The sequence below is a fragment of the Mixophyes fleayi genome, chromosome 1, assembly GCF_038048845.1.
Source record: "Mixophyes fleayi isolate aMixFle1 chromosome 1, aMixFle1.hap1, whole genome shotgun sequence".
NCBI classification, from domain to species: Eukaryota; Metazoa; Chordata; class Amphibia; order Anura; family Limnodynastidae; genus Mixophyes; species Mixophyes fleayi.
Genome location: NC_134402.1, coordinates 289,211,865 through 289,226,404, shown reverse-complemented (window position 1 = coordinate 289,226,404; position 14,540 = coordinate 289,211,865).

Genomic DNA, 14,540 nt, shown 5'->3' with positions numbered 1-14,540 from the left:
TACAAGTTTTCTATTTGAGGACTGTCAGAATTTACCAGTAGCTGCTGCATTTCCCACCCTAGGCTTATACTCGAGTCAATAAGTTTTCCCAGTTTTTTGTGGCAAAATTAGGTGCCTCGGCTTATATTCGGGTCGACTTATACTCGAGTATATACGGTAGTTAAAAGGTCGCTAAGGTTCTAATATATTTCTAATCTAATCAGTAAAGGCTATGTACATTTTATTTTCAAATCACTTAGATAACATGTCAATGACATATCTTAGCTATAGCATTAAGGGAAATACAGTGACTTTAAAAATATGACTGAAAAGTAAGCAGAAGAGATGTAATGTGATGTGAAGAAAGAGGAAGAGTAGTTTAAGGAAGAGGAAGAGGAGGAGAAGGAAGAGTATATAGAGGTGAGTGAAGAACATAAGGAGAAGGAAATCATGGGAAATGTAGTGTATATAATGACTGTCTTTAGGTGTGTATTGACAAGAAGCTCCATTTGACCTTACTTTTGCCCTTTATGAAAGTATGTTGTATTAGAACCTGTACTACTATGAAAAAACTAAGCAATGAGATATCGAATGTTTATAAATGTTGTTGTTTTGTGATTTGTAAAGTAAAATTTGATGATTAAAAATGCTGTGCATGATATGGTGCATATTATAGTGAAAATGTAAATCCTTAGTGTCATGATATGACAAAAAAGTAAATACTGTGTGCAGTAGTCTCATGCCCAACATATATAGCCCCATGCCCACCATGTACATCCTGGTGCACAGCATAGCAACCCTATGCCTACCAGATGCAGCCCCATGCTAAAAATAATAGCTTCATGTCCAACTCAGTCCCATGCCAATGTGCACAACTTTGTGAACAACACTGCAACCTCATGCCGACCACAGTTCCATGGCACCAGGTTTCTTCAACCTTTGTCCCCCCTTTTCTCAGTGACAGTGGTTATTTCATGTTAGCTGTGATTAAAACAAACTGTTAGTGTGTAGAACCTATGGAATAGAAGCCTCTGTGAATTTGCCAGTGAAAATCATACATATTCCATATATACAATGATTTGAAGTATTGAAGCACCAATGGCTTCACAATGATTAAACAAAGAAAAAATCAGATATTTTTTTTTAATAATACAATGGCTGTCAATAGCGTCTGCAATGTGATTGTACAATGAACGCTTATTTCTGAATAGCAGTTTGTATATGAGGACAACTGCATACGGCCACTCCTAAAGTACTTTTACAGATGCTATAGTTACCACAGTTGTAATAGTTTGAGTAACATACCATGGTGAAAGTCTGGCATGGCATAAAGAATATAAGGTGTGACATTGAAATAGGGGTGTAAAGAGGTAGAGTGGTTTACTTTCTAAGAACTTACCATGTACATGTATATACTGTACATATACCCAAATATAAATGGAAATAGGCAGTAGCTGCCATTTCCTCGAGTAAGTAGTGGCATATAATAACAAAAGCAGCCAATGCTGGCCTGTCCAGCTGTTATTAACATATAAGCTTTCCTATCTAGCCCACACACAGTACAGTTGCAAACAGCTAGTTTTATGAAGCATACAGTAAAAAGTGTCTGTCACAGGATTAGCTGCCCTGCTTTTGTTCCCAGATAGTGACACACAGCTTGGAGGCTATCAAACCCATTTATTATTGTCTTCTGAATGCAGTTACTAAACAACCTTGCAAACCAGAAGATATGAACTGTCCCAAAATGAATAGAGGACCGCTGTCTCTCATTCAGTCCAGGGTTCCCTAAAACTAGCTTTAATTGACCTGGACTGGGGTGCAGGGGGGTATCTACCACCTGGCCGGTCCCATATGGACTACCTTGGGCTGAGTCACTCGGCCACGTGCATTTTAATTCCTTTAAAATGTTCCTGATAGAGTTTTGCACTCTCCCCCTAGGCTAAAATTTGCCAGCCAGCCCCTTGTTGTTAGATCCTTACCCTGTTCAATGTGGACTATGATATTTATTTCTTTAGGAGTTTCTTGCTAAATCTGCAGCTGGTAAACAACACTGTCTGGAGTCAGTTGTACCTAATCTGAGTTTCCTGTGGATTGTTGCTTTCAGCTTCATTTACTGCATTTAATCAAATTCAGTTGAACCAAATTAATATATTATTAGTCAACATTGATAAAATTTAACTATAAGATTAATTAATAAGCTAACAGTTTACAAGTTACATATGTGGATATTTAGAAATCACCCACTGTAATATTATTATGTGTTTATATACAATATCCCCTGCTCATATTATTATGGCATGACTCATGGGTTCAGAAGGATCTCAACTCTTCATTTCATGTCTGCACAGAATAAACAGATGTACAGCGTAAATAAAATGATCGCTTACACTTTATAAAAACGCAAAGAAAATGAATCAAGGGACTTCCCAGCATTAACATGTGCTAATATATAGGGTATATTTAAACCTCATCTCAGAAGGTGATTTGCTATGAAGCACAAATAAATCATCTATGTCTATGAATTTGCTTGACTGTGTTGACAGCTGTTTCCTCTATATATTTCAGCTAATTACATGACTAGCTATAATAACTCCAGAAATCTGTCTCATAGGTAGGCTGTGTGTGGTATGCCTCTTCCAAATATATATTCCACACAAATATTATACACTATCATCGTGTGGGCTGTTACACATGTTTCTAACTAGTCACTCACAGTCTACTTCAGGTTAATTGAAAGTACAATTATTGAGGCCAATTTCTGAATGTAGGAAAAATAAATATATTAATGTGTTACATCATCATCATCATCAGCATCATCATCAATACGTATGTGAAGCGCCCTTACTGTATTTGAGCTACACGTGTCCACCCCTTCCCTCCCCCGATTGTCTTTTTAGTCATTGAGAGGGGCAGCTCAGAGCTATGCATAAGTCTGCACACAGACTTGTGCTCTTTTACTGTTGATGCCCAGTAATTAACAGTGCATTTTGCTCTTAGAATTTGGACTTTCAATATCTACGTCAGCCCACAATGCATACCTGCCAAGTTCCAACTATCCCTACTATCCAAGCAGTGTCCCAGGTTTTAAAGACTTGTCACTGGAAATGTTTGTCCCTGTTAATGTCTCTGTTTTCATTATTGACTAAGAGCACAATACAATTTATCTCTCTCTGCATATAAGATACATTTCTTGCCATCTATCCTTTCTTTCTAGGCTTTAGACCTTACCATTTCTATAACAAGAACAATATTATTACAATCAGTAAATATGACATAACTGGGATTGTAGTGCTCCAACATCCACCAAAAAAGTATTGTGCATGATCTGCTTAGACGTTCGGCAGCAAAGTGTCCCTGCAAACTAGAGATGCTCACTGAACCCCGTGAACTGGTTTTGGTTTTGGTTTTGAATCTGGATTAGCTTTGTGTTTTGGTTTTGGCAAAGCTGCCCTCGTGTGTTTTGGTTTTGGACCTATATTTTTTAGAAAAATTGCTAAAATATGCTAAAATCACATAATTTTGTTCTTTTTTTCTTCCTACATTATTATTAACCTCAATAACACTAAATTCAAGTAATTTGAGGTCAATTTTGACTACCTCATAGGTCACAATATTATTTTCATACACTTTCGGACAAAGACTGCTGTGACCTGGCTTGATGCTAAGCGACAGACCAATGACTCAAACACACGGCAGTTCCTAGCACATCTAGGACACATTGTCACACAGCAGTGGCAGAAAAGAAAAGTGGTGCAATATGGAATTGTCCTTGGGCCCTCCTACCCACCATTATGTTGGATCTTAAAAAGGACATGCACACTTTAACAAACCAAGCACTTCAGGCACAAAAGTGCCACTCCTTGTGGCTGAAGTGCTTGGTTTGTTGGGCCCCCACAAAACAAGGTAACAATGGGCTTAAAGCACCTAAGGTAACAGGGCTCTTAATAAACTCTACTGGGGCAAGATGTTGTTGTCATCATCTTCAGCCTCATCCTCACCGTCATCAGTGTGTACATCATCCTCACGCATTATTAATTAATCACCGCTGGAATCCATCATTACAGAAGTCTCAGTATTTTGATCTCATTGGCGGGAAAGGCCTTCCTCATGGAACTTGAAGTTTATTTTTATGAACATCATCTTTTCCACATTTTGAGGAAGTAGCCTCCTACGCCAATAGCTGAAAACTCTTTCCGAGTACACACTGGAGGGTGGGCAGCTTAGGCAGTGCAAAGCGAGTTGGTACATGGGTCTCCAAATTCCCTTTTTTTCCTCCCAGTATGTAAAGGGACTGTCTGATGTGTCTATTTCTATGCAGTCATAAAAATAATCCTCCACCATCCTTTGGATGTTGATAGTAGGATCAGGTGTAGTTACGGCAAAGGTTTCACGTTTTTTGGTCAATTCTTTTAGACCAGACCAGATGTCAAAATTTGGTGCTGAGTCATCTGAATCCTACCTGGGTCTCTTGTGAAAGCTAAATTTTTTCCTAGCAGCAGTTGAGTGAGAAACTGAAGGAGGAGACGCCGTCCTGTCACGTAACACTTGAGCTGTCATCTTGCTCACCAGGAGCTCCTTGCATCTCTTAAACCGAGGATCAAGCACAGTCGCCAAAATGTAGTGATCCGATTTCAAGATTTTGATAACTCTTGGATCCTGGGGAAGCGAATAAAGTACTTGATATACAAGTCCGACATACGTAATTGCCTTGTTTCATCTCCTTCTTCAGTTTCTCAAGCTGCTTTTCCAAAAGTCTAATTAAGGGAATCAATTGACTCAAGCTAGCAGTATCTGAACTCACTTCACAGGTGACTACTTTGAATGGTTTCAGCACCTTGCACAACAAGGAAAGTATTCTCTACTGCACTTGACTAAAATACATCCCCCCTCCTTTCCTAATGTCATGGCTTGTGGAGTAAGTGTGGATGACTTTTCGCTGTTCCTCCATCCGTAGAAGCATATACAGGGTAGAATTCCACCTTGTCACCACCGCTTACTTCAGTTGGTGGCAGGGCAAATTAAATTGCTGTTGCAGTTGCTGCAATCTCCTACACGCTGTTGCCGAATGCTGGAAATGTCCAGATATTTTACAGGTCACAGACAGCATCTCCTGCACGTCCCTGTCATTTTTTAAAAAGCTCTGCTTCACCAAGTTTATTGTGTGAGCAAAACAGGGAATGTGAGGGAATTCACCCAGCTGTAATGCTCTCACAATATTGGTGGCGTTATCAGAAATGACATATCCTGAGGAGAATCCAAGTGGGATAAGCCATGTTGCAATGACATTCCTTAGTTTTTGTAACAGATTGTCAGCTGTATGCCTCTTAGTGAAGCTGGTGATACACAGAGTAGCCTGCCTCTGACAAATGTAATGTACTTTGGTACATGCTGCTGCTGTTCCTGCTGGTGAAGCACCATTTCTGCTTGTCCACATATCTGTGGTTAAGTGTACAGTGGGTAGAATGGCATTTTGTAGCCCAATAATTACATTTTGGTAGAGGTGAGGAATAGCTTTTCTACTGAAATGGTGATGGAATTTGGTAACGGGTGTTAGGAACCCCCACAGCCAGCAACACAAAACCCGGAGTCTACTCAGAAGTCTGGTTTTCGCTGGAGCCCCTAGTGGTGGGGACAGACTTGGCCGCAGACAGCTGAGGGTCGTGAATTGTGCGCCGACTGGGGAGAACCCAGCGATAGAGGATAGGAGCAGTATCAGAGTGAGGTCCGGGCAAGGGTCGAGGCCGGTAGCAGACAGAATATCTAGTACACAAACCGGGGTCAGGGGTCACAGGCAAATCAGCAGCGTAGGAGTCCAGGCAAGAAGGTCAAAAGGGCACAGGCAAACAAACAAAGTCAGGAGTCAGGCAAAAGGTCGGCAACAAGAAATCTATCCAATGGTAACAGCAACCAGGAACACAGCAGGCTAGTCAGCAGCAAGCAGGAACTATAACCGGCGGGGGAGGATTGCCCCTCTCTGCCTTAAATACTAGCACTGGCCAATAGAAATGCCAGAGGCACAGGAGGTTAATGGGCCAGCTGCTATTTTCTAATTTTGCACACGCGCCCGGCTGCCCTGGATGCCGTGACACGGCGCTACATATGGGGAGTGTTCCGACCGTTGCTTTGGCAATGGTCGGGGTAAGGCGGAAATTACATCCCGGTCATCATGATGACAGCCGGGACGTCCGGAAGCAGAGGGGAGCGAGTGGCGGTGGTGCCCAGAGCCGCCGTGGCTCGTAACAACGGGAACACAAGACCTCAGTAACTGTTTAAAACCAGCTGCATTAATAGTGGATATTGGACGTAGATCTAATACTAGCATAGTTGCCATGGCGTCTGTGATCCGCTTTGCGACTGGGTGACAGCTTTCATACTTGCTTACTCTTGCAAAGGATTGTTTAATAGTCAATTGTTGTAAACTACAAGTAGTCTTCTTCTTGGTCTGCTTCTGGAATGAAGATTCACCCCCAGCAGCAGCAGCAGCAGTGGGACTAACACTCAAGAATTCTTCTGAGGAATCCAGGATAGTGGAGGAGTCATCTAGCCTTAGCAACTTGGATGCAGGACTAACTCCGATCGCTACTGAGGATTTTGATGAGGACAGTGTTGTGGGTGTAGATTGCAGGCATCGGGATATATGTGAGAGAAGGGACCTAGCTGATGATGGACTGCTTGTTGTTATTTTTTGAGCATAAGTTTGATTTTCCCAACAGCTTGCCATGAACTCACTTCAAATGGCGTAACATGGATGAGGTTCCTAGATGGTTAAAGTCCCTACCTCGGCTGACTGTGGCTTTACATAGGTTACAAATAGCTAGACAGCTCAGGATTTTGGTAAAAATAATTCCACACATAAGAAGTGGATTTTTTGGTTTTATGTCCAGGCATGACAATGGCCTCCTTCTAATAACGTGCCAGAACTGCTTCCACAGGTGCAGAACTTACACAAACAACATCATCCTTATCAACCTCCTCATTAGTACACTCGTCGGCTACACAAATTTTCCCCTTATCCTGTTGCAATTCCAAAGTGGCATCCTCAATTGGTGTATCACCGGCTACACTTGGGCTGTTCAGGCACACATCTGCAGAAATACTGAAAGGGGCCTTCTTTATGAGTACTCTATCAGCATGGTCACCATTACACATAGTACTTGTGGATAGACTCTCCTCAGGGATTTGTGTCATTTCTGAATCTGAGCATACATTTCCCTCTAATGCCTTACTGTTTTCTTCCAGCTCGGCTTTTACATGTAAAAGTATTTGTGCACCACTTTTGGAATCCGAATGACATGGTCTTGCTTGGTTACGACTGACCTTACAAGAATATGCCTCAGTGACAGTTGCAGAACACGCACTCATAGAGAAAGGTGAAGGCCTCATTCTTTCTTTGACACTGCATGTTTAGAATGGCATGTTGGCAATTTTATTTTTTTCACAGATACACTGTACACTTTAACTGCAAATTCAGAAGAAAAGCCTGCCAGGCCTAGTATTTGTATTTCAGCAATGACAATTAGCAATGGAGCAATGGAGCTCTTCTCTTTGTGTGTAACCTATATAACAAGGTACAATTTGACTGCAAAGTCAGAAGAATAGCCTGCCAGCCCTAGTATTTGCATTTCTGCAATGACAATTAGCAATGGAGCAATGGAGCTCTTCTCTTTGTGTGTAACCTATATAACACGGTACAATTTGACTCCAAAGCCAGAAGAAAAGCCTGCCAGCCCTAGTATTTGTATTTCAGCAATGACAATTAGCAATGGAGCAATGGAGCTCTTCTCTTTGTGTGTAACCTATATAACACGGTACAATTTGACTGCAAAGTCAGAAGAAAAGCCTGCTAGCCCTAGTATTTTCATTTCAGCAATGACAATTAGCAATGGAGCAATGGAGCTCTCCTGAATATCACTGTAGACTTTGAAAAACACTGCTACCCCCTCCTCTTTCTATTCTACCTATGTTGCTGCCCAACTGATGTACAGTCTGTGCTACCCCTTCTGTGTCCCTCTGTGAAATGGCGCTGGATTGCCATGGAGGGCAGTACTTATAGAATTCAAAACTCCCGAGATCCGACGACGTAACGATGATGTTTTGCCTTGTTTGGTCACGACTGACCTTACAAGAAGATGCCTCAGTGACAGTTGCAGAACTCGCACTCATAGAGAAAGGCGAAGGCCACATTCTTTCTTTGCCACTGCATGTTTAGAATGGCATGTTGGCAATTTTATTTTTTTCACAGATACACCGTACACTTTTACTGCAAACTTAGAAGAATAGCCTGCCAGGCCTAGTATTTGTAATTCAGAAATGACAATTAGCAATGGAACAATGGAGCTCTTCTCTTTGTGTGTAACCTATATAACACCATACAATTTGACTGCAGATTCAGAAGAAAAGCCTGCCAGGTCTAGTTTTTGTATTTCAGCAATGACAATTAGCAATGGAGCAATGGAGCTCTTCTCTTTGTGTGTAACCTATATAACAAGGTACAATTTGACTGCAAAGCCAGAAGAATAGCCTGCCAGCCCTAGTATTTGCATTTCTGCAATGACAATTAGCAATGGAGCAATGGAGCTCTTCTCTTTGTGTTTAAGCTATATAACACGGTACAATTTGACTTCAAAGTCAGAAGAAAAGCCTGCCAGCCCTAGTATTTGTATTTCAGCAATGAAAATTAGCAATGGAGCAATGGAGCTCTTCTCTTTGTGTGTAACCTATATAACACGGCACAATTTGACTGCAAAGTCAGAAGAAAGCCTGCCAGCCCTAGTATTTGCATTTCAGCAATGACAATTAGCAATGGACAATGGAGCTCTCCTCTTTGTGTGTTACCTATATAACACTGTACATTATGGGACTGCAGATTTAGAAGACCAAGCCTACCCTATTAATTCTATTTCAGCAATGACAATTAGCAATGGAGCAATGGAGCTCTCCTGAATGTCACTGTAGACTTTGAAAAACACTGCTACCCCCTCCTCTTTCTATTCTACCTATGTTGCTGCCCAACTGCTGTACAGTCTGTGCTACCCCTTCTGTATCCCTCTGTGAAATGGCGCTGGATCGCCATGGAGGGAAGTACGTATAGGATTCAAAACTCCCGAGATCCGACGACGTAACAATGATGTTTTGCCTTGTTTTCATTTCCAAAAAAGCACGAAAGTACCGAGCCGACTCGGCTTGGTACTCGGATCTGCTAAGTTCGGGTATGTTCGGTTCTCTGGGAACCGAGCCTGAGCATCTCTACTGCAAACTCTGACCATGACAAATATAGACGTTACTCAGTAGAATACAAAGATCCACAGAAGAAAATAGTACATACATAACATGGACACTCATCTCAACAGTTGTATACCTCATTTAGAAGTGTCATATGCATACTTGATTACTTTTTATAGCTCCTAGCTTTTCGGTGATCCTGGAGTGGAGGATTCGCATGGTCATGGCCCTATCCCCTGCCATACAGTGCCCACTTAACAAAAAGATTAGATGGGATCTTGGAGGGTGGAGACTCCCCATTCTGGGAGAGTAGGCAAGTTTAAACATATGGTGGACTTGGACTCTGACCATACTTTGGTTAAGTAGACCTTGCAATAAAGAATACAGAAACGTATGTATGCATATATGTACCAGCGCCATCTAGGGGTAAATGTATCAAGCTGAGAGTTTTCCGGCGTGTTTGAAATACCAATCAGATTCTAGCTATCATTTATTTAGTACATTCTACAAAATGATAGCTAGAATCTGATTGGTTGCTATAGACAACATCTCCACTTTCAAACTCGCCAGAAAACTCTCAGCTTGATACATTTACCCACTAGTGTCTAACATTTGTTTGCAAGTAACTAATCTATCATTATATGCTGGAAGCATTGCATGCTATTTTGTTGGTAAACTATATTGTTCCTTAATGACATAATTGTCCTGCTGGCTTCAAAGAAAAACAGACAGACACGGCTGTAAAATAGCATGGAATCCGAAGGCCCCGATCTTTTTTTTATTTTTACTCCCAGGTATACATAATTTTTGCTAGAATCCACAAAACTTATCCTTTTATTAGTTATGAGCGAAATGTTGTGTAAATAAAGTTTTGCATCAGAACAGTCCATGTCGCAGGTGCAAAGTCTGGTGACACAATCTTCAAATTTTGATTTTGGTTCACCATCGTGGGCAGTGCCATTCCGTACTCTATTTGTAATTTTGCTTTTTGCGCAGAATTTATAGTCTATGGACCTGATTTATCAAGGCACGTAAATGGCGATTTTGAGCGTATAATCTGCACAATTACTTTGTGCACAGAACCAGACCATATGCCACAGAACATAGCAAAGTTCAATTCATCTTCCAGCACAAAAGACACTTACTACAGCCTACAATTTCAGGAAGGGAAGGGGTCGGGATGTGTGCAGCAACATTTGATTCAAACTCTGGGCATCTCTCAGGTACTTGTTTTTCAGCCATATCTCTTGCTCCAGCTACAGGTCTAGTTTATGTGCTGATTACTAGTGATGACAGCTGCGTATGTATGCTAGGAAATGTGTTTGCAATCAGGAGCAACTGTAAAAAAATATTTTATGTATAGTAAACATTCATATCATCCTAAGAAATTTATTTCATGGGGAAAAAATGCTTTTTTATTTTTTAATGTTATATTATTAATGCCTATATTATTAACAGGTGACATTAATTGATTTTTTTTCTGTGCTTTGTTTTGTGATTTTATATTCCACATAGGTATTGGACATATCCTGCAATGTCTTGTCTTGTAGAGCAGAGCAGACCTACACCTGTATTCATCACCACATGTATCTTTAGATCTCCGCTCCTTGTTGAATTCGGACGTGCGGATACCCGATAAAGTGTGTTTTTTTAAAAAATGCACATTACGTCCAATATGCGTCCCTTAATGAATCAGGCTCTATATAAAAACAGACGGTTGACGACAGTCATTAAATTCTGCTCTGTGATTTTGTCAGGGTTCGGCCGGAGGAAGGTAGGAGGGCTACCACAACAAAGAATACAGCAGCTGGAATTCATATAATTGAATTGACCTTGATTTCTTGTATCAAAATAAATATTTCTAGAACACTTTTATAATATTTTTGCTCACAGGCTAGTGGCTAATACATATATTGATCACTTTGGGCCTTATGTAGAATTGAATGCCAGTTATGCTTACAGTGTAAGTGTAAATTGCATCCCATAAACTATTTAGAATTCTAAACTACACGTATCTAAAAATACATGCGATTCGGAATTGTATGCAAATGGCGCACATTTTGTGAGATACTTTTAAAGCACATCCTACTTCACCAGCATCTGCTACGCTTTAAACGTATTAGTGGCAGCGACCCCGTAGGGCCAGGCCCGGCGCTCCCATTAGGCAAGGTTAGGCACTTGCCTAGGGTGTCGGGCTCTGGAGGGCGCCTGGAGGGCGCCACAGAATTCTAAAATACTTTAAAACTGTGCGGTGACCGCTGACCATACCTGTCACGGCCGCCGCACAGCATTCAGATGGACGGGGAGGGGGGGAAGAGGCTATTTTGTCACCACCGCCGCCTCTCTGCTCCGTCTCCTCCCCTCCACTTACTAGTGTCAGTGAGTGGAGGGGAGGAGATTTTTGCGCGGGGGGGCGCCGCTTTTTAAAAAATGCCTAGGGCGCCGTGGACCCTAGCACCGGCCCTGGGTAGGGCAGATAAATAAATTATTTTAAAAAAATCACCATGCCTCGCCCCAAACAGCTTAACCACCCCATGTGCTGCCAGCCTAGGCTGGTGCTAGCAAACTCAGAGAAACTAGAGCCAGCAGTAGATTTTGCCAGCCAGGTGGCATTAGAGCAAGGATACTCGCAGTGTGGGATCCCCCTGCCATAATGCCAAACCAACCCTAGGCTGGTCATCATGGGGCTGGATTCCCTAGGGAGATCAGGTCTGCAAAAATAGTGTCACACCTACGTATAACCAGCCCTGTTCTGAAAAGCACTAGGGTTCTTCCCACAACCCTGGTGCTGTCGGTGTGCGGAATAGTTTAAAAATAGATGAAAAAACATTTTCTCCATGGTGCACTACAGGTCCCATAATGCCCCGGCTGTCATTATGTATTTGGAAATGCTGGGGATTGCACCACTGGCACCCAAGGCCCACTGGCACCTGTAGTGTACCAGGGAAAAATATTAATGAAAAACACATACATTTATTTAAAAAAAAAAAAAAACACCCTTACAATTCCATTTTTCACCCTCTTTATTGCTCACCTAGTTAAAACCTACTGATCACTGTGAAATTGTTGTGCCCTTGTTCTGCGACACTTCATAATTATCATTGTTTTAAAGTCATTAATTGTACAACAGTGTGCAGTCATTATTCACTGTTTTGGCACTCTATACTTCCCGATTGTAATAGCTGTACTGGTAGCTTAAACTGTTCTAGCAACAATCCACCTACCCTTGATGAGAAAATATTAAGGACAAAAAATGTCGTTCTGCAACGGGGACAAAAGTTTCATTGAACAAGTTGACTTACACACTTGTAGTATTAAAATATTGAACACAAACCTACTTCCTCTCTTAGTGGCTGCAGCACCTAAACATCAGAAAGATATCATACCCTCATATAGTGTCCCTGTTGATGTTGACACAAAATCACAGGCACCAACATAGGCAGTATATAGTAATAAAAACAAACCCTTTTGTAATATTATTTCTAGTATATACAAAGCACACTTGTCAATGATTTAAAAAAGTTAATACCATTGGCAGCTGAAAGTGTACAATTACCCACTTTGAAAAGCTAATGAAAGGTCCTGATTCTGAAGACAATTGTATTATTACTGTTTTGCATTGTTTGCCAGTGCCATTAGTCATGGTAACAATGATAAACCAGCTATCCTTTTAATCGGTCAATATATTTCTGGTGGTGATGATAAGTCAGTCGAGTCAAGTAATAATTATAATACAGTGATAACATTTTGATTTTTAGGGGTAGGATGAGAAAGGGAGGATATCAGCAGGGAAAAGGCTCTGTTATAGCTGTAACTTCTGTAAGTAATATTCTTGAAACCTATCTAGACAATCCCTTAAAAAAAAAGAAAAAAAGACTGACAAGACAAAGTAAGGCAAGTACTTCAATTAGCTAGCTAAGTTGTCTATTTAACTACACCTGCTCAGACATAAGTCACTACTCTGTGGGTGCTGTGGACATGCTTAATTCAGACGCATCAATGAAAGTATTAATGAACTGGTCTGGCATAGTTTTTTTGCTCTATATTCACTACAAGTTTACAATATATATGATTTGTGAATTTATCGTAAGTCATTTTCTGAATATTAATTAATAAGACTGCTTTATATATCTTTTTGCAATAAGGGTATATTTTATGTTATTTTTGGATGTACAGTAGTTATAAAAGTATTTATGTCATTTAAATTAGTAGAAGAGTTTAAATTGAGAAAGCACTTTGAATTCCTACCAGATGAAAAAACAGATCTGATCATTCTTCTTCATTCTGACACTTAGGGTTCTATTTGTTATAGGACAAAAGGGTCTATTTATTACACGGTGATAATCTCTAAATCCAGCAAAAAAGGGGGATTTTTCTCAGGATTTAGGCCTTCTCCCTATTTACCATAGTTCCCAGACGGTGAAGGCTGTCACCTGTTGTTGAAGGTGGGTAGCCATAACTGGGGTCCTATTGACGTAAAGGATCCCAGGACTGGCTTGAGAAATGGTAAAACTCCACTTATCGCTGCCAGCCAGTCCTCTGGTGACATTTTCTTAATAAATTGCCAATTAAAGATTTCGTATCTCTGTAATATAGAATAATAAATAATAATAAATAGACCCGTTACTCTTGTAATACTCACACTACTATTAACATTTTTTATCTTTTTTCTGATGTTTCTCCCTCTTCTTTGAACAATATATCTGATGTTTTCCCTTCCTTATCACACTGCGTCTCCGTTATCATTCTGCTTTCCAATCTGTACTAAGTTGTCTATTCACAAAAGCCTTATACTGCATGCTTGAGATGTGATATGTCATGATTTGGAAGTGGCAGAACAGAACTAATTATGGAACAATCCGTAGGAAATTCTGTGTGAAACATTTATGGGCATATTCCGCTGGATAAACATGCAATATTCCCCAGCTAAATGCGAGTTGGGTGAACGATCCATGGAATAATATCAAATGTCCACTTATGTCTACATATATTAAATATGTCAGGGCTAGACTTTTTCTGTAGGAACTCACTATATGAGTGTGGTCTGACCACACATATTATCTAACAGTAATGTAGACCCTCCTACAGGACCCCTTCCATCCAGTAGAAAATGCTCTGGGAGCTGAATTAATTGATGTTTAAAAACATCAGTCTCATCAATCATTTAGTACAGCCCAGGTAAGTGTAATCAGGAAATATGTGGGAAATTCTAGAGCAGAGCATGTTGCACCAGATGGAACAAGTCACGTTGGAAGGTCTGTGATTGCTAAACTGTAATTTCACCCCTTACTTCCTTAGTATGGGAGCAAACGCAAATAATTTCATACAGAAAAATGCCT